Source organism: Salmo salar, chromosome ssa09, assembly GCF_905237065.1.
Source record: "Salmo salar chromosome ssa09, Ssal_v3.1, whole genome shotgun sequence".
Taxonomy (NCBI): domain Eukaryota; kingdom Metazoa; phylum Chordata; class Actinopteri; order Salmoniformes; family Salmonidae; genus Salmo; species Salmo salar.
Window position 1 is genome coordinate 109,307,986 of NC_059450.1, and position 19,658 is coordinate 109,327,643.

The window sequence follows — 19,658 nt, forward strand, 5'->3', positions numbered from 1 at the left end:
GATTTGATGAAGCAGGTCAGTGAGAAAACGAATCATGACATCCTCTCTTCGAGTCACATGGGTCCTCTCCTCTCAGCTCTGAGGTGATCAGGGGGGCTTGAGTGACAATCAGGAGAATGATAAAGAACCAGGTTGGCAGCCAAACCAAGCTCAATGCACTCTAATGGTATACATGTGCTCCATCCATTCTGTCCCAGCACCATGTACACGCACACACTGGTTGTCTCTACATGACAAGGTGCTCTGGGGATGGTGTCAGGCTAAAATAAAGAGGTTAGGAGAAGAGAGGGGCTTCATAGTGTCATGTCTTTGGCATCATTAAACTGAAGACTTATTTTTATCAAAAATTCTCTGTAATTATTATTACATGACTAAACTAACTTAATCATGTAATTGTAATTAACTAGGAAGTCGGGGCACCAAGGAAAATATTCAGATTACAAAGTTATAATATAATAAAATTACTTTCAGATATTTTAATATCTGATCAATTAATCTTCTAATTAATGAATTATTCTTCACCTCACGTTAGTCTCATTCCAAAACGTCGTAAATTGTTGGTTATCTGCACAAACCCAGTCTTCACTATGAGTCATCCATAGATCAATTGTCTTACATCGTTTATTTACTAACTAAATAATCACAGAAATGCACAAACAAACAATAGATATAGTTACAAGGAAATGATAGCGGATGTGCCCTAGTGGGCTAAACCGGCATCGCGGCTTGGTGGACAAAAGGGAAGTGGGGGTCGACTGAGATAAAAGACACTACAAAGTTGATAATTATAACAATTGAAATGCTAATCCTTTGCACATGAACGCTCACTCATTCGGGAATAATTGCAATCAATATATATATTTACGCTCAGTGTTTCGTCCTGATCTCTGTTGGAAAGTTTGTTTCTGTTGGAGAGTTTGTTCGCTCTCTCTCTCTCTCTCTCTCTCTCTCTCTCTCTCTCTCTCTCTCTCTCTCTCTCTCTCTCTCTCTCTCTCTCTCTCTCTCTCTCTCTCTCTCTCTCTCTCTCTCTCTCTCTCTCTCTCTCTCTCTCTCTCTCTCTCTCTCTCTCTCTCTCTCTCTCTCTCTCTCTCTCTCTCTCTCTCTCTCTCTCTCTCTCTCTCTCTCTCTCTCTCTCTCTCTCTCTCTCTCTCTCTCTCTCTCTCTCTCTCTGCCGTGGTTAGAATGGATAGTTCAGAGTAACATTCAGCAATGTTGTTATAGAATAGATGTTTCGGCGTTGTCGTTCTTTGCGTTAAATGATACCAAATTCCTTCAAAGATTTGTTCTTATTCTGTCGGTTCGATAGTCTCAGAGTTTGACCACGTGGTATGGTTAAGAATTCAGCAATGGGTTCAAACCTTAGCCCTCTCGTAATTGAGGTAAGCTTGGTCTGAAGATAAATTCCCAAGGTGGGGGTTATATTCGGAAGAGCAGAAGGGGCTGTCCCATGACGCCAGATCAATGTCTGTGCTCATGGGGCGGGCCTATGATTTAAAACAGTATAAAAATCACATGACATAATTTCACAAGTTTCATCGTAATTCATTCATTTTATACAGCAATTAGATGCAAGCCTCACAACTGAGACTCTTGTATAAACAGGGTTATGGTAATGTGGCTGTATTGTCTCTCATGAGTTTCACAAAATTGTACCAAACGGACCAGTTCGTAGCAGGCAACTTCAACGACCATTTATACATTCTCCAGAACATGAATATTGTTCAGTTCTCAAGATCTGTGAGGTGGAATACGCTTTTTTGTTCTCTCTATGAAAACGCACTCTCTCTATACTGTCTGGCCATGAGGAAGAATCTCCTCCAGGAATTTATGACCTGCCTAACAGCAGCCTGGGTGTAGGACAGAGAGAGGGGGATGGTGCTCGCTGTACCCAAAGAGGGCAACGTCATGACAATAGCCTCATAGCTCTGCAATTATGGTTGATTTGTTTTATTTCATTATCAGTATCAGCCATGAGCTTCTGATATTAACATGGGGTAATAGTTGTAATCCCCTTCCTCGTTTCCCATTACGTTGTCGACTCCAGAGTGATCACATCACAGTAATCCATACCAGGGTTGGGGTCAATTCGATTTGAAGGTAGTCAATTATTGGATTGGAATTTCAGTTTACTTCCTGAATTGATTGACTTTAATTGAAATTGACCCCGAACCCTGATCAAAATCAAATAACATTATATTTGTCACATGCGCCAAATAACCACTAGGCCACCTGGGGCGGCAGGTATCCTAGTGGTTAGAGCGTTGGACTAGTAACCGAAAAGTTGCAAGATCAAATCCCCGAGCTGACAAGGTAAAAATCTGTTGTTCTGCCCCTGAACAAGGCACTGTTCCTAGGCCGTCATTGAAAATAAGCATTTGTTCTTAACTGACTTGCCTAGTATTTTTTTGTTTGTTGTATTATTAAAATAATACAACAGGTATAGATAGACCTTACTGTGAAATGCTTATTTACCAGCCTTAACCTCTCTAGGGTCGGCGGGACGAAATTGTCCCACCCACATAACAGCCAGTGGAATCTTGTGGCGCGTTATTCAAATACCTTAGAAATGCTATTACTTCAATTTCTCAAACATATGACTATTTCTACAGCATTTTAAAGACAAGACTCTCCTTTATCTAACCACACTGTCCGATTTCAAAAGGCTTTACAGTGAAAGCAAAACATTAGATTATGTCAGCAGAGTACCAAGCCAGAAATAATCAGACACCCATTTTTCAAGCTAGCATATAATGTCACAAAAACCCAGAAGACAGCTAAATGCAGCACTAACCTTTGATGATCTTCATCAGATGACACACCTTGGACATTATGTTATACAATACATGCATGTTTTGTTCAATCAAGTTCATATTTATATCAAAAACCAGCTTTTACATTAGCATGTGACTAGCATTCCCACCGAACACTGCCGGTGAATTTACTAAATTACTCACGATAAACGTTCACAAAAAACATAAATTATTTTAAGAATTATAGATACAGAACTCCTCTATGCACTCGCTTATGTCCGATTTTAAAATAGCTTTTCGGTGAAAGCACATTTCGCAATATTCTCAGTAGATAGCCCGGCATCACAGGGCTAGCTATTTAGACACCCAGCAAGTTTAGCACTCACCAAAGTCAGATTTACTATAAGAAAAATGTTATTACCTTTGCTATTCTTCGTCAGAATGCACTCCCAGGACTTCTACTTCAATAACAAATGTTGGTTTGGTCCCAAATAATCCATTGTTATATCCAAATAGCGGCGTTTTGTTCATGCGTTCAAGACACTATCCGAAAGGGTAAATAAGGGTGACGAGCACGGCGCATTTCGTGACAAAAAAATTCTAAATATTCCATTACCGTACTTCGAAGCATGTCAACCGCTGTTTAAAATCAATTTTTATGCCATTTTTCTCGTAAAAAGCGATAATATTCCGACCGGGAAAGCGTGTATACTTACAAAGAGAGAGAAAATAAAAATATCTCGTGCACGAGCCTGAGTCTCAGAGTACTCTGACCGGCCACTATCCAAACGCGATAATGTGTTTCAGCCTGGGGCTGCATTGATATCATTCAGCTTTTTCCCAGGTTCTGAGAGCCTATGGGAGCCGTAGGAAGTGTCACGCGTTACAGCAAAGATCCTCAGTCTTCAATAAAAAGAGCCAAGATGATCAACAACAACTTGTCAGACAGGCCACTTCCTGTTCAGAATCTTCTCAGGTTTTTGCCTGCCATATGAGTTCTGTTATACTCACAGACGCCATTCAAACAGTTTTAGAAACTTTGGAGTGTTTTCTATCCAAAGCCAATAATTATATGCATATTCTAGTTACTGGGCAGGAGTAGTAACCAGTTTAAATCGGGTACGTTTTTTGATCCGGCCGTGTAAATACTGCCCCCCCTATCCCCAACAGGTTAACTAGTAAATAGTAGCCTACAGAAAAGTGTGTTTTAAATAATTTCTAACTTGTTAACAATTTCTGCTTGTTAGTTTTTGCTACCATGTGGGTTTTAGATTGCTTGAGCCTGCTAACTGAGTGTTAATTCACCTGTTGTCATACATTTCATTTTAAAACATTTATCTTACAAAGGAGTTGTTTAATCGAACTGTTTAACTATTTATCTGTACATGGAATTGTATTTCTTAGTTTTTTTACTCTTTTTTCTAATCTTTACAGGAAAATGCCACAGGCACTATCTGTGTGGAGACATTTCACTGCAGCTAATATAGAAGGAAAAGCTGTGTACATTTACAAATATTGTGCCAATTCATATGTGAAGAATGCAAAGATGCAGAATCATCTGGCCAAGTGCATACATTTCCCTCAGCGCTCACAACGCAATCTCTGACAAAATTCCCTCTACTTCTATTCGAGGTGAAAATGATGAATCAGACACCTTATCGATAGCAACAGCTCATGGTCGTCCTGGAATCAGAAGTTTTTTTGATTCAATAGAAGAACGTAGTCAGAAATGCTGATGAATGTCTTGCTCGAGCTGTGTATGCAACTGGTTCACCTTTGATGCTCACAGGCAATGTGTATTGCAAGAGATTTCTGAATGTTCTTTGCCCAGCATACACCCCCTCCAACCAGACATGCTTTATCTACTCATTGGCTGGATGCAGAGTTCAAGTGAAGGTCAAGCAAATCACAGAGAAAGCAGACTATTGCAATCATCTCTGATGGGTGGTTGAATGTTTGTGGGCAAGGAATAATTAACTACATCATCTCCACCCCTCAACCAGTATTCTACAAGAGCACAGACACAAGGGACAACAGACACACCGGTCTCTACATTGCATATGAGCTGAAGGCAGTCATCAATGACTTTGGACCACAGAAGTATTTGCACTGGTGACAGACAATGCTGCAAACATGAAGGCAGCTTGGTCTAAAGTGGAGGAGTCCTACCCTCACACCACACCCATTGGCTGTGCTGCTCATGCATTGAATCTGCTCCTCAAGGACATCATGGCACTGAAAACAATGGATACACTCTACAAGAGAGCCAAGGAAATGGTAAGGTGTGTGAAGGGTCATCAAGTTATATCAGCAATCTACTTCACCAAGCAAAGTGAGAAGAATAAGAGCACCACATTGAAGCTGCCCAGCAACACCCATTGGGGTGGTGTTGTCATCATGTTTGACAGTTTCTGGAGGGGAAGGAGTCTCTCCAAGAAATGGCCATATCACAGTCTGCCAATATGGACAGCCCCATCAAGAGGATCCTCCTAGATGATGGATTTTGGGAGAGTGGTAAGCAGCCTGAAACTCCTGAAACCTATAGCAGTAGCCATTGCACAGATTGAGGGAGACAATGCCATCCTGTCTGATGTTCAGACTCTACTTGCAGATGTAAGAAATCCGTACTGCCCTGCCCACTTTACTGTTGCTCCAAGCATAGGAAACTGCAGTTCTGAAATACATAAAAAAAGCGTTAAGACTTCTGCCTGAAGTCCATACATGCCACAGCGTACATGTTGGACCCCAAGTGTGCTGGCATGAGCATCCTGTCTGGTGCAGAGATCAACAAGGCCTATGGTGTCATCACTACCGTGTCTCACTACCGTGTCTCACCACCTTGGCCTGGATGAGGGCAAGGTTCTTGGCAGTCTGGCGAAGTACACTTCCAAGCAAGGGCTTTGGCATGGAGAAGCAATATGGCAGTCGTGCCAGCATATCTCATCAGCCACCTGGTGGAAGGGACTTTGGATCTGAGGCTCTTTCCCCGTTGCCTCCATCATCCTCCAAATCCCACCAACAGCAGCCACCTCAGAGCGCAACTGGTCCTTGTTTGGGAACACGCACACAACATGCTGACAAATACAAGGGTTGAAAAATTGGTGGCCATCCAGGCAAATCTTATGCTTTTTGAGCCTGACAACGAGCCGTCCTCAACAAGGTTGGAAAGTGACAGTGAAGATGAGGCCTCAGAGTCTAATGTTCATCCCATGTGAAGAGTCAACTAATTTAATTAAAGTTCAATTCAAACTAAATTGTTTTATTTCTATTGGAAGGATTATCATTTGCAATTGTCTACTTATAAGGTTTATGTTTCTGTCTCCATATGATATGGTAAATATATCCAATGCCAAAAAGATCTACATTTAATTACTATTCATTTGCATATATTCCCATGGAAAGTTTACACCTCTGAATATTCCCCAAAATGTGCAACCCTAGCTGACAGACACATTTTTGCCTCTGAATTCAACTTGGATATATGCTATACGCTCTCTTTATCAATTAGGTTTACAGTAGAAGGTAGAAAGAAACAGTGCCTCAGGACAGCTGGCATCCAGCTGGTTCGTGTGTGTGTGTGTGTGGTCGGTAGGCTACAGGTACAGATACAGGCTACTAGCCTAGGGGCTAGACAGTGGTGGAAAAAGTAAGGATACCTTAATAGAAAATGACTCAAGTAAAAGTGAGTCACCCAGTAAAATACTACTTGAGTAAAAGTCTAAAAGTATTTGGCTTTACATTTATTTAGTATCAAAAGTAAATGTAATCGCTAAAATATACTTAAGTATAAAAAGTAGCCCTACAAGTAAAAGTATGAATAATTTCTTATTCCTTACATTAAGCCAACCAGATGGCACAATTCTTTTTTATTTATTTATGGATAGCCAGGGGCACACCACTCAGACATCATTTACAAATAAAGTATGTGTTTTTTAGTGAGTCTGCCAGATCAGAGGCAGTAGGGATGACAAGGGCCGTTTTCTTAATAAGTGTGTGAATTGGACCATTTTCCTGTGCTGCTAAGCATTCAAAATGTAACGATACTTTTGAGAGTCAGGGAAATGTATGGAATAAGAAGTACATTATTTTCTTTAGGGATGTAGTGAAGTAAAAGTTGTCAAAATGAATAAAGTACATATACCAAAAACGACATAAGTAGTACCTTAAAGTATTTTTACTTAATTTACACCACTGGGGCTAGGTTTGCTTTACCTCATCCCCAGGCTATATTGCACGCAGGAAGTATGTGTGATGCACGAGATCGGTTTACGTGCCCAGGAAGTATGGATCGCTTTGCGTGATGGAGACCTGCCTTTCTCATAGCCTTTGGTAAAATGATCTTACCGAACACATGTAAGCTGCTGGCGCACCTCCTGCCAAGCAGCCCACCATCGCTTTCGTGTGCAATGCCGCCCCCCTCTCGCTAACTCTCTTAAACCTCCCTCCTGCTCTCTCTCCCTCCCTCATACACACACTCGCAAAAAAAAATATATATATATATAGTTTCTTCTCCCTATCGCTTTCTTTCTTCCAGCCTCCGATAATTCCTTGTCCGAACCACAACCAAGTAGGATTGCATAGTTAGAAAAAGAAAGGCTGCTTGCAAACCGGGCGACGAAGAGCAGGCTTCACCGGTTGCTCTGATAGTACTTTTTCACTACAGGCTACCATGAGATTTGTGCTTAGATTTTTCCAACAGGGCACAGACGTCAATTCACATTGGTTCATATTAATTTGAAAGAATTTACGTGGAAATAACGTTGATTCAACCAGTGTGTGCCCAATGGGTTTGAATTATGTCCGTTTATGATGCTCATTACCTGTGATTATGAAGGCGACATAGATTTTCGACGGTCCTCCAACTTGTTGTGACTCTCCGTCTTCCAGAGAACATTGGGGTTTTTCGAATTTGGATTATTTTTTACCTGGGGCTCGCATGTCGAGGCCATAGTTGAGCAAAAGACAATGCCGTCCGCGGGCTGCGGGGCTAGTGAGTGAGACGTGTGTCCGCGCACATCCAGTACGCTGCTGCCACTGAACTCAGATAGTTGTGGAATGTCGAGCACTGGAAATTTAAGAGGAATGAAAACGATGGATAATGAAACTATTTACGGGACATTTTATCTGGATACCTGGGAATAATCTGGACTGGAGATTAAGAGCAATACCTTGGAGAATTCTGCACAATATACCTTTATGAATTCATGTATTTAGATATATAGTAGCCTACCTATTTGTAAAGACTGCCAGTGCAATATTTTATATGTATATCGATGTTGTTTACATTATTTGGATCACAAATATGTTTGATTTCAGCATTCAGCAAGTTGTCATTTTATTCACCTTACCTACATATTTGTCATCATGGTGCACTTATGCAACCTCATGCATTGGACCAGCCATAATCAGCACCCTCAGCAATATCTTGACAACATCTCGCTCATAGAAGATTTGGAGACGATTCAAGTGGTCTACACTCAGGTTAATCTACCGGGGGAGATGGCGGCGGCGCTCGCCAGCTCCCTGATTCGACAGAAACGTCAAGCAAGAGAGGGAAACAGCGAAAAGGTCGCCACTTCCAAACGGCGCACCAGTCCCAGCAAAGATCCCCGCTCCTTGTGCGAGAGGCATATATTTACTGTCTTCAGCAAAGTTCGGTTCTGCAGCGGCAAGAAAAGACCAGTCCGCAGGAAACCAGGTCAGTGACCTCAGAGCAGCGCTGCGTTCAGTACATAAAAACGTAATAGAACGTTCAATTTAACGGAAACTGTACTGAACGACCATGGAGAAAACGGTGAGGGGTTGGGTTGTGGTATAAAAATGCACTGCTTCCCTTTAAACACTTAACTCATTGCTTCAAGCCACACCCCGCACACCCACTGAGCGGAGCAAACATATTATCTCAGTCTGTTCAAGAACATACAGTACAAGGAAGTTTTGGGAAATGGTGTCTTTCAGTACAAATCGTTCTGCATCTTAGCAAACTTTCAAGCAAACTGAAAGTACATTTTGTTTTGTTGATAATCACAAGGTATGCTGTGATTAGTCACGATTAATTGCAAATTCAGAATTTCATCAAATTAAGCTGTAATCTAAGATTTTTTTAAATATAAAAAGCATTACAATAATATTGACTTGTTGATTATATCCAAAGTATTGATTAGAAAAATGGAAACCTCAATGTCAACTTGTTTTGACATCGCATTGTTGTTTTTAGCTGTATAGATAATGCATTTTGGATGTTTTCATTTTCTGAAAGCGTCCAAAATACTATGAGATGAATCGCGATAAAAGAAATTGTGCTCTAAAATTACAAAAAGCTAACAAGTTAACTGATTAACTCAGACAGACCTTATTCAAAATAAATCTCTGTAGAAAAGTATCTGTTTACATTCATTCCAAAAGCAAACACATTCACACATTTTCAAATACATAAAAATGTAGTTTAGGCGTGTGTAGTAAATGTAACAAAAACCAATGGACAACTAACAATAACAGATGCTAGCTAAGACGAAATGGAAGGATAGCTATCACCTTTCACTAAGCTAGCTAGCAGTTAGCAATTAACATGTAATGATTAGATACACATTTCATAGAAAGTAACCTTCTAAAATACATATAATTACCGTGGTTCATATGTACACATTTAATTACACTCAATATGAGCTCTCGTTTGTACAAAAAAAAGGAACTATTTAAGAGCCATTTATAATGGAAATGAAATATATTTCAGAAACGCCATCTTGTTCTCATTGACTTGCTTACAAACATAACTAGCTAGCTAGCTACTTAGCTTGGCTACACTCATGTAAATGTGAAAATCTCACTTGGTCAAAACAATTAAATTATACATGAAAATTACCAGAATTCAACACCGTTTAGTTAAACATGTTATCTCTAGATTTTTTTCAAACATAACCATGGGTAGAAACCAAAAACAGGATAAAAATAAGGAGACATGGAGAGCTAGCTTCAATGTTCTTTTCACTGGGCTTCATCCAACAGTCATGGACTAATGTACGAAAAAAAGAGGCGGTGCCTGCAGCAATAACTCTCCGAATACCTCTCCCTTGTGGTAGTGTTAAGTATACATGTATATCAAGGCAACACTATGGAGGACTACAAAGTAATGGAGTGGATGAGCTTAGAAGTAAGACATTCTTATTTTGTATGATAAGCTAGGCTAAGTAACCTTTTTACAGAATATGCAATTCCACATTCCACATGTTAACACCACCTTTTCACATGTGAGGAGAATAACACTATTTCACCCACACATGTGAACTTACAATTGTGAAGTTTTCTTACATGTGAAACTGCAAATATGAACTTGTTATTATTCTAAGCTCATCATATGAAAAAAGACAAAAAAATTAAATACATTGTTGTTGTTGTTGTTCATGTTCCTCCAGTACATGAAGTGAAGGAAGGCACACTAACGACCTAGACCAGAGCTATCAGTGTCCATGTTAAGGTGAACTATTGTTGGTGAAGAATGCTTTATTGATCCACCAATGGGCCAATTCTCACAGTTCGGCTACAAGCAAGTTAGTCAGAGGTTTATGAGTATCATATCTATCACTGATAGATGAGAGGAGGCAGACCACACACTTCTGCATCCTATTTAACGTATCCCTCCACCTTTCAGTATTTCTATCATCCACTGGGTCTGCCTCATCATCAGCGTTTAACTGGCACACCGACTTGCTCTAAATAGTGCTGTATTTTAGTCTTCTTCTGTCTCTTCCTGCATGATTTGGGCGTCAAGCGGCTGTAGTGCCAAGTTTATCTGTCCCACATTGTGTGCCCTGTTCATGATTTGGAGGTGGCTTCTTAGACCGTTTGTTTTTCGGTTTGGTTTTGATCCACCAACTGAACCTTTTTTATCTATAAGACTGGGAGATGGTTTTCCACTGATTAGTGTTATGTTGGTATCTGCATGCTCTGAATGGCCCTAAAGTACTGTCGTGATTAACCTCTTCCTTTTATTCTCTTTACCTCCTTTTATTCTCTTTACCATTGAGTGATGGTCTGACTCTCTGTAATCTGTCTGCCTCTCTGTGATGATGGGAGGCATTGTTTGCTTCTGTGTCATCACATGTATCTCATGGCATTTCATTCATTATGTAGCCTATCACATGGTACTGCAATAATGGGTACTAACTCAGGCTTACACTATAAGACCAAGAGTTTTTCCTGATCACGTGACCAGACCAGGAAGAGCTCTGGGCCTTAGTTATAGTCTAGTTTTTGCTGGTTTGTCCCTAATCATTGAAAATGGTATTAAGAGTATGAGGGCATGGCATTCAAGTGTTCTGGTGTCTGAGTGACCTGGGCCTTGTTCATTGCAATGGAAAACAAAATGGCTATTCTTATTGGACACATTCAGGTAGTTCCTCCCTGTTTCACTCCATTTTATTATGTTTGGTGCTTAATGAACATGACCCAAGCAGCTAGCTAACCCTTATCCCTGTTGTTGTGTTGCAGAGCCGCAGCTGAAGGGCATTGTGACGCGACTGTTCAGCGAGCAGGGCTTCTACCTGCAGATGAAGCCGGACGGCACCATAAATGGGACCAAGGACGAGAACAGCGACTACAGTGAGTTTATATGACACACATTACAATTCCCAACATGCACATCTCCTATCATATAATCTTAAAGTACAATACACTTTGTCCTGGTGAGTACGTGAGTCACGTGAGTACGTAAAAATGCCTAGCCGTTACGATAACAAATGCCATTTCATCATGATAGTGTACATGGATATTAACAAACCACAATCTAGAATTCCACAGACATCACCTGTGCAAGCCTCACCACTCCACGCACACCCGTCTGCATTACATTCACACACCTGTTGGAACAGGGTTACGTTTGTGTCACCTTCACAAACACAAACAACTCTGTGTGTGTGCGACCAGCTACATCTGTGCAGACACACTGAAAAGAGTGGAGTTGAGTAGAGAGGAGTGATGGATGGCCCGCACTCTGTCGCATGTACACTGTGACTTGTGTACATTGTGCGCACACACACACACACACACACACACACACACACACACACACACACACACACACACACACACACAGAAACACACTAAAGTGACAGATAAAGTTGATGTCCAGAGCAAAGGGTTGGTTTTTGTATGGTGGGTGGTCCAAGCTATCGAACTGAGCCACAGAGGACCACACATCCAACCTGTCTCAATAGATATGAAGAGTATTAAGTAAGTAGTTAACTGGTGTGCTTGGTTGACTCACACACAACTTTTTACCCTATCTATGTCAGAGTGTGTGTGTTAGTGCTGCAGCACACACTGTATTGCAGGGGCGAGATTACCTACTGTACCTGGCAGTCGTGAAACGGTAGAGAAGAGTGGGCGCGGCAGCCACAGTTCCCACAGTAACTCAACTCGCAACTCTGCTGAACAAAAACTATTCAGCAAAGAAAAGTCAAACTTCCCTCCCCTTTCTCCTCTGCTGTACCAGGGGAAGAGAAGAAGAAGAAGGCCTCTCATTGTATCAGAAGGAAAGATCACAGCATATGAGTCTCCAGAGCTTTAGGGGAAGGAGAATAGAAGAAGAAACAGCTGGCAAGATGTTGAGCTTATTTCTTTCACATCTCCTACTCATTTTGAAGCGATAGATGGAATAGAGAAGTCAGAAGGATGTAATGTAAACTCAACGAGCTATATGAGATGAAGAGAGGAGAGAGAGAAAGAAAGGAGAGGAGGATGGGAGAGGAGGGGAAGAGAGAAAAGATGGGGGAAAGAGAATAGAGGATGTGAAAAGGGTTGATAAGAGGAGGAGGATAGAAGAGAAGAGAGGAAAGGAGAGGTTGGAGCTGGTCCAAAAACTCTCTTGTTTCCTGGGCCAAAATGACAGGCAGCCGACTACCCAGTTGTGCTTTTTCAGAGTGGATGTATGGTGGGTGTACAGTACAATATGTGTTTTCGTGAGAGAGAGGATTAATGCCTGGTGAGCTGTGTAGCTGGAGGGCTCCTTCACACAGGAGCTCAGTTGCACCCACTCACGATGCTAGAGTATTTTTGCATCCCCCTTACCCCGTTGGATTTGTGTCCTTGCGGATTATATCACCTATCCCTCTCCGTTAAAAATCAACAACTTTTATCTGCCTAGCCCACATCAGCGCATCCGATAGGCTTAGCGCTTGTTACGTGATCCATGAATGATCGTCCCAGCTCTGCTTTGTGAGGATTGGCATTGTGGAGCTCCATAAGGTTGGCGTTAACATGAGGTTTACGGGCTGCCGAATTTAAAGTGCTTTTTTTTCCTGGGCTTTGGCTCAGAATACAGGAAGCAGTGGTGAGAAATGCTGCCAGGTCTTAGGAGGGTTTTAAGGATATGATGTTAAAGGGACAATATGGGATTGGTACAACATTTTGGACCTTTAATAAATTATTTGATACATAGCCATTGATTCTTAAAAATATAATTGATAAATGCTTCATGAGCGTTGTTCAACTGTCACCTTAAATATAAGCTTTCTTAAATCCATTGTTTGTTAACAATGTAATTGTAAACAAACACTGTCTATAGCCCAAAAACATTGTTAGGGCATGTACTCGATCCATAGCGCAGCGCTGTGGACAGCTGATAATTTCGTTTTTTAAAGGTCATTTCCAATTGAGCTGACATGTACAGCGTTTTCCGTGACTGCAGTCACCGTGATAGCGAGAACATTGCCTTTTACATTTTCCAAATCCCAGATTGCCCCTTCAAGCATGTTAGGATAAATGAGGTAGGAGCTGAGGGTGATGCAAGGAGATCAGTTAATGCAGGGATCACTGTCCTGTGTGGCTAAGTTGGTAGAGCATAGTACTTGCAACGTCAGGATCCTGTGTTTGATTTCTGCTGGGGCCACCCATACAAAAATGTATGCATTTTTATTTATTTTATTTCACCTTTATTTAACCAGGTAGGCTAGTTGAGATCAAGTTCTCATTTACAACTGTGACCTGGTCAAGTTAAAGCAAAGCAATGCGACACAAACAACAACACAGAGTTACACATGGAATAAACAAACATACAGTCAATAATACAGTAGAAAAAGTCTATATATAGTGTGTGCAAATGAGGTAGGATAAGGGGGTAAGGCAATAAATAGGCCATAGAGGTGAAATAATGACAATATAGCAATTAAACAGTGGAGTGGTAGATGTGCAGAAGATGAATGTGCAAGTAGAGATACTGGAGTGCAAAGGAGCAAAAATAAATAAATAAATAACAGTATGGGGATGAAGTAGTTGGATGGGCTATGTCACGGGTGCAGTGATCTGTGATCTGCTCGACAGCTGGTGCTTGAAGTTAGTGAGGGAGATATGTCTCCAGCTTCAGTGATTTTTGCAGTTGGTTCCAGTCATTGGCAGCAGAGAACTGAAGGAAAGGCGGCCAAAGGAGGAATTGGCGTTGGGGGTGACCAGTGAAATATACCTGCTGGAGCGCGTGCTACGAGTGGGTGCTGCTTTGGTGACCAGTGAGCTGAGATAAGGCGGGGCTTTACCTAACAGAGACTTATAGATGACCTGGAGCCAGTGTGTTGGCGACGAATATTAAGCGAAGGCCAGCCAACGAGAGCGTACAGGTCGGCAGTGGTGGGTAGTATATGGGGCTTTGGGGACAAAATGGATGGCACTGTGATAGACTGCATCCAATTTGCTGAATAGAATGTTGGAGGCTATTTTGTAAAACATCGCCGAAGTCAAGGATCGGTAGGATAGTCAGTTTTACGAGGGTATGTTTGGCAGCTTAGTGAAGGATGCTTTGTTTTGCTAAAATAGGAAGCCGATTCAAGATTTAATTTTGGATTGAGGTGCTTAATGTGAGTCTGGAAGGAGAGTTTACAGTTTAACCAGACATTTAGGTATTTATAGTTGTCCACATATTTTAAGTCAGAACCGTCCAGAGTAATGATGCTGGACGGGCGGCCAGGTGTTGGCAAGACAGGAGCATGCATTTTTTACTTGCATTTAAGAGCAGTTGGAGGCCACGGAAAGAGAGTTTTATGGCATTGAAGCTTGTCTGGAGGTTAGTTAAAACAGTCCAAAGAAGGGCCAGAAGTATACAGAATGGTGTCGTCTGCGAGAGGTGGATCAGAGAATCACCAGCAGCAAGAGCGACATCATTGATGTATACGAGAAGAGAGTCGGCCCGAGAATTGAATCCTCTGGTACCCCCATAGAGACGGCCAGAGGTCCGGACAACAGGGCCTCCGATTTGACACACCTGAGCTCTGTGTGAGAAGTAGTTGGTGAACACAGGCGAGGCAGTCATTTGAGAAAACCAAGGCTGTTGAGTCTGCCGATAAGAATGTGGTGATTGACTGAGTCGAAAGCCTTGGCTAGGTCAATGAATACAGCTGCACAGCATTGTCTCTTATCGATGGCGGTTATGATATCGTTTAGGACCTTGAGCGTGGCTGAGGGTGCACCCATGACCAGTTCGGAAACCAGATTGCATAGCGGAGAAGGTACTGTGGGATTCGAAATGGTCGGTGATCTGTTTGTTAACTTGGCTTTCGAAGACATTAGAAAGGCAGGGTAGGATAGATAGGTCTGTAGCAGTTTGGGTCTAGAGTGTCTCCCCCTTTCGAAGAGCGCGGGATGACCGCAGCAGTTTTCCAATCTTTTGGAGATCTCAGACGATACGAAAGGGAGGTTGAACAGGCTAGTAATAGGGGTTGCAACAATTTCGGCAGATAATTTTAGAAAGAGAGGGTCCAGATTGTCTAGCCCGACAGATTTGTAGGGGTGCAGATTTTGCAGCTCTTCAGAACATCAGCTGTCTGGTTTTGTGAAGGAGAAATGGGGAGACTTCGGCAAGTTGCTGTGGGGGTGCAGGGCTGTTGACCGGGCTACGGGTAGCCAGGTGGAAAGCATGGCCAGCGTATAAAAATGCTTATTGATATTCTCAATTATCGTGGATTTATCGGTGGTGACAGTGTTTCCTAGCCTCTGTGCAGTGGGCAGCTGAGAGGAGGTGCTCTTATTCTCCATGGACTTTACAGTGTCCCAGAACGTTTTTGGAGTTTGTGCTACAGGATGCTCATTTCTGTTTGAAAAAGCTAGTCTTTCCTTTCCTAACTGCCTGTGTATATTGGTTCCCTGAAAAGTTGCATATCGGGGGGCTGTTCTGGAGTCCCTGCTAATGTAGTACGCCACAGGATGTTTTTGTGCTGGTCAAGGGCAGTCAGGTCTGGAGTGTACCAAGGGCTATATTTGTTCCTGTTTCTACATGTTTTGAATGGGGCATGCTTATTTAAGATGGTGAGGAAAGCACTTTTAAAGAATAACCTGGCATCCTCTACTGACGGAATGAGGTCAATATCCTTCCAGGATACCCTTACAGGTCGATTAGAAAGGCGCTCGCTGAAGTGTTTTAGGGAGCGTTTGACAGTGAAGGGGTGGTAGTTTGACCCCGCAGACGTATACGGACACAGTCAATGAGGCAGTGATCGCTGAGATCCTAGTTGAAGACAGCAGAGGTGTATTTGGAGGGCAGGTTGGTTAGGATGATATCTATGAGGGTGTCCGTGTTTATGGATTTGGGGTTGTACCTGGTAGGTTAATTGATAATTTGTGGAGATTGAGGGCATAAAGCTTAGATTTTAGGATGGCCGGGGTGTTAAGCATGTCCCAGTTTAGATCACCTAACTGCACGAGCTCTGAAGATAGATGGGGGGCAATCAATTCACATATGGTGACCAGGGCACAGCTGGGGGCAGAAGGTGGTCTATAGCAAGTGGCAACGGTGAGAAACTTGTTTCTGGAAAGGTGGATTTCCCAAAAGTAGAAGCTCAAATTGTTTGGGCACAGACAGGGATAGTAAGACAGTGCACTACTGTAAATTGCTGTAAAGTGCATGCACTACGGTAAATTGCTTTGGCTAAAATAATCTGCTAAATGGCATATATGTCCCCTGGGATGTGATCAGTAAGATGGAAAATGTTATAAAAACCCAAATTAGTTCGGTAGGTCCTCTCTCATTGCAAAACATTGTCTCTGAACACGGCCCCGATAGTAATCCCAGCAACACTGTCTCATCTCTGCAGTCTCTCTGAATACAAATCAAATCAAATTTAAACAGCAGGTCTGGGACAGGTAGCACGTCCGGTGAACAGGTCAGGGTTCCATAGCCACAGGCAGAACAGTTGAAACTGGAGCAGCAGCACGGTCAGCAGCTGTACCACCAACACCAATGTTGTGCCTTTTGAGAAGTGGTCCAAAAATGTTAACATTTTTGGGCACATTTTTGGGCACATGTTTCCAAAGAGGTAAAATAAAATAAAAATACCATAGTAAAGATGGGTTGGCTGACAACGTCACAAAAATGTATGCATGTGCATCGATCGGGCTTTGTTGTGATTCTGAACGGTCACATAACTTTAACAATGACAAGAAGCTGCCATATGGGGAATCGTGAGGTGGCTTGTTTCAGCAAGTTTTATCTTGTTTTTGATACCATGTCGTTTTGATTTTTTTGACTGATTTCATGTCAATGCTAATATGGCTACACTTCATTGCTAGCTAGCTGACCAACAACTGTAACAATGTATTTGAAAGACAAGAAGTGCTCTTTGTTGAAATGTATTTAAGTTTTCAATAAACATTTGGAGACTAAATATAGTTTACATGTTGTCATCAATCTAAGACAACCCTGTCTGTTTTGCCCCATAGTTGCGCACACGTCAGTTTTTTTGCTAAACAACCAACCTGTCTATAGAGAGCAATAGTAATGGCCTCTTTTTTTAGGCACTAACAGAGGCAAACTTTGCCAGGCTCGTATGCCCAAAGCCTATGGGGAAATGTGTGTTTTCTTTCTGGGGGTATGAAGGCAGAAAATAAGGTCTGTGTTAAACACAGACTTATGACATCTTATACATCTTGTTCTATAAGATAATCAGCTAACATAACTTTTTGTGTCTTTTGAAGCATTTACAGTGCATTCAGAAAGTATTCAGACACCTTAATTTTTCCACATTTTGTTACATTACAGCCTAATTCTAAAATAGATTAAATTGTTTTTTTCATTATCAATCTCTACACAATACCCCATAATGGCAAAGCAGAAACAGGTTTTTAATCATTATTAAAATGTATTAAAAATAAAAACCTGAAGTATCATATTTACATAAGTATTCAGACCCTTTACTCAGTACTTTATTGAAGTACCTTTGGCAGCAATTACAGGCTCGAGTCTTCTTGGGTATGACTCTACAAGCTTTGCATACCGCCCAACAGATCCACAGATGATGCATTCTCTATTGCATTCCACACTGCCCTTTCACACCTGGACAAGGAACACCTTGTGGTGCTATTCATTGACTACAGCTCAGCGTTCAACACCATAGTGCCCTCAAAGCTCATCACTAAGCTAAGGACCCTGGGACTGAACACCTCCTCAGCAACTGGATCCTGGACTTCCTGACAGGCCGCCCCAGGTGGTAAGGGTAGGGAACAACACATCCGCCATACTGATCCTCAACACGCCAGTACATCATTGGGGCCAATTTTCCTACCATCCAGGACCTCCTATACCAGGCAGTGTCAGAGGAAGGCCCTAAAATTGCCAAAGACTCCAGCCACCTTGGTCATAGACTGTTCTCTCTGCTACCGCACAGCAAGTGGTACCGGAGTGCCAAGTCTTGGTCCATGAGGCTTCTAAACAGCTTCTACCCCCAAGCCATAAGCTTCTACCCCCCTTTTATGCTGCTGCTACTCTCTGTTATTGTCTATGCATAGTCACTTTAATTAACTCTACCTACATGTACAAATTACCTCAATTACTAACCGATGCCCCAACTTTGACTCTGTAACAATAGCCTCGCTATTGTCATTTTACTGCTGCTCTTGAATTATTTGTTACTTTTATTTCTATTTATTTTTGGTATTTATTATAATTGTTTTTAGGTATATTTCTTAACCGCATTGTTGGTTAAGGGCCTGTAAGTAAGCATTTCACTGTAAGGTCTACCTGTAAGGTCTACCTGTTGTATTTGGCCCATGTGACAAATAACATTTTATTAGATTTTGATTTGATTTGGGGAGTTTCTCCCATTCTTCTCTGCAGATCGTCTCAAGCTCTATCATGTTGGATGGGGAGCATCACTGCACAGCTATTTTCAGGTCTCCCAAAGATGTTCGAACGGGTTCAAGTCCTGGCTCTGGCTGGGCCACTCAAGGTCATTCAGAGACTTGTCCCGAAGCCACCCTGCATTGTCTTTGCTGTGAGCTAGGGTCGTTGCTCTGTTGGAAGGTGAACCTGAGAGCTCTGGATCAGGTTTTCATCAAGGAACTTTCTGTACTTTGCTCCGTTCATCTTTCCCTACGATCCTGACTAGTCCCTGTAAAAAACATCCCCACATCATGATGCGCCACCATCATGCTTCACCGTAGGGATGGTATTGGCTAGGCGATGAGAGAGGTGCATGGTTTCCTCCAGGCTTGGCATTCAGGCCAAATATTTCAATCTTGGTTTCCACTCAGACCAGAGTATCTTGTTTCTCATGGTCTGAGAGTTTTTAGGTGCCTTTTGGCAAACTTCAAGCAGGCTGTCGTACCTTTTACCGAGGAGTGGCTTCCATCTGGCCACTCTACCATAAAAGCCTGATTGTTGGAGTGCTGCAGAGATGGTTGTCCTTCTGAGAGATTCTCCCATCTCCACAGAGGAGCTCTGGAGCTCTGTTAGATTGACCATCGGGTTCTTGGTCACCTCCCTGACCAAGGCCCTTCTCCCCCGATTGCTCAGTTTGGCCGGGCGGCCAGCTCTAGGAAGAGTCTTGGTGGTTCCAAACTTCTTCCATTTAAGAATGATGGAGGCCACTGTCTTCAAGGGGACCTTCATTGCTGCAGACATTGTTTGGTACCCTTCCCCAGATTTGTACCTTG

The 19,658-nt window shown here is 42.2% G+C and overlaps 1 pseudogene; it reads left to right on the plus strand.

The window, feature by feature from the left end:
* LOC123744703 (fibroblast growth factor 12-like) overlaps positions 1–19,658 on the plus strand; it is a 112,038-nt pseudogene that overhangs the window by 32,212 nt on the left and 60,168 nt on the right.